Here is a 2,425-nt window from a genome sequence, read left to right as displayed (position 1 = left end):
GGGGAACATAAATGATATTTTTACAACCTAAAATATATAAATTTCCATTAAATCTACATGAAACTTTGTCAAATAGCTTTAAGAATACAAAAAAAAATTAACAATTGCATTGAATACTAGTTGATAGCATTGATAAACAGGGATATTTGAATTAAATTAAAGTGATGTGTACTTAAAGTCTCTATAAAATGGCTAAATTTGATTGATTTTTTTTTGATGCATTAGGCACGGAAAAAGTACAATAATTAAATAAAGATATCTTATTTTTCCATTGAAATATTTAATTTATTGTCTGCTATATGGAAAAAGATTGTATAACAATGTAATACCATATTAGGGTATATACATATTAAAACAAAGCATTAGAGGAATACCTTTTCGGCAGATAGTAAGGTTTAAGCCCTTCTTGTAGTTTACTCCAGTTCTAAGACACTTTGCAGAACAAGCCCATTTACAAATGGCCGCTTGTTACTCCAATATTAAACAATAAAATGTATAATTATTTGCTACCAACTGCAATAAATAAGTTTTCAATTAACTAATTATCGTCTTTGACTATATACTTCTAAATATTTTTTTGTTATTGGATGATAAACTTGCACTACACAAGGACCACAATTTCCTTGGAAAAACAATACGAAAAATATTCACCCAAGAAATCCAAACATCGTTTACGGACTAAAATACACAGTATTTTTATTGTGTTTGCGAGGTAACTCCGTGATTTAAGAGCCATTTGTCATGATTTTTATGCAAACGTTTCTAAGAGCTGTTTGAGCCAACTCTTGAAGCATTCTTATAATGATATGACCCAATTAACTATTATATAATTGTCACTTAATGATTGCAATTTGTTGTAAATCATTAAATATTTCATCTTTTAGAATTGAATTAACATAAAAGGGTATCATTATTAAATAGTCTTACAACATGAGTCATCAATAAATATGTTCATCACTTTTTTCGGGAGACTGTCCATTCGGTAAATTTCCCATCCGGAAAAGTGTCTGTTCGTCTTAATGGCATTCGGCAAAGTCTCAGTGCAAGACTTTAGATGTAAGTAGTGTTATGTCATTCTTTATTTATTCGGTCGAGTCCAGTCCTAAGTCAGTCCTTAAGACAGTTGGCCCTTCAGACTATCAGTACTATAGCTGATTAAAAAAGAAAAAAATAAAGCTGAGGGCATCATCAAGGACCGAACTATATAAGTTTTAGGACTGACATACAGTGCTGAACTGGACCGCACCGGCACTGAACAGGATGAGACTGCAGTAGTGTTATGTTGGTCCTTATTTATGACTGGTCGAGTCCAGTCCGATCTCATCGAGTCCAGTCACACTTGTCCGTCCTTAAAGAAGGTAAAATCGATCCCAATGATGTTGTTTTACCTTTTTTTAATTATTTCATTATATAATAGAATAAATTTGGTATATAACTTAGTAAGAATATAATGTGTTCGTATTATATTGTATTAACACAAAAAATATAATATTTTTTTTGTAACATATGTGCAATAATCTAATTACATATTTCATATATCTTATTTGGGATAGTAAATCATCGATATTTTTATGAAAATTTGAAGTTACGAAAGTTAAGGACCGGTCCCAAGGACCAATAGGACCGGTTCTAAGACTGGACTGCACCGACTAGATAAGGACCGGCACAAAACTATTCCTTAATAGGGACTGTCACAACTCTAGAAGTGAGTAGTATAATAATTATTTTGGGGGTCTGCAGGAGTTTATATATGTTTTTTTAGGGGGGCTTAGTTTTTGGATAAAAAATACCCAAGTATTCAATTTTTTTGATAAAAAGTTTAAAATTAAATTTCAAATATTACAATTTTTAGGTAAAATTTCAAATATTACAATTTTTAGGTAAAATTTCAAATATTATAATTTTTAGGTAAAATTTCAAATATTACAATTTTTAGGTAAAATTTCAAATATTACAATTTTTAGGTAAAATTTCAAATATTACAATTTTTAGGTAAAATTTCAAATATTACAATTTTTGGGTAAAATTTCAAAAATCCACAGATATTCACAAAAAATTCAAAAATCCACAGCTGTTCACAAAAATTAAATTTTGCGAAGAAAATTTCAAAAGTCCACAGTTGTTCACAAAAAATTTAATTTCAAATATTCAATTTATTTGGGGAAAAAATTATTATGTTATTTTAATTTCTTTGAAAAAATATTTATAATATAAAATTTTCTAGTAAAAATGCAAAAATTTCTTAATTGGGGCGGAGTGGGGTATACCTCCTCCAGCCCATCTCCTTCGGACGTCTCGATCTTTGTGAAATGCCGCGTAGTTAAGGTCAAACATTTTCATGAAAGTACTTGTTAGTTAAATAATTCATAAGAGTAACGCAACTTATCATATTATTACACCTAGTAATAAGTACTAACGATATCAT

This window comes from Lepeophtheirus salmonis, chromosome 13 (genome assembly GCF_016086655.4).
Source record: "Lepeophtheirus salmonis chromosome 13, UVic_Lsal_1.4, whole genome shotgun sequence".
Lineage (NCBI taxonomy): Eukaryota > Metazoa > Arthropoda > Copepoda > Siphonostomatoida > Caligidae > Lepeophtheirus > Lepeophtheirus salmonis.
Note: the sequence above shows the minus strand (reverse complement) of the source record.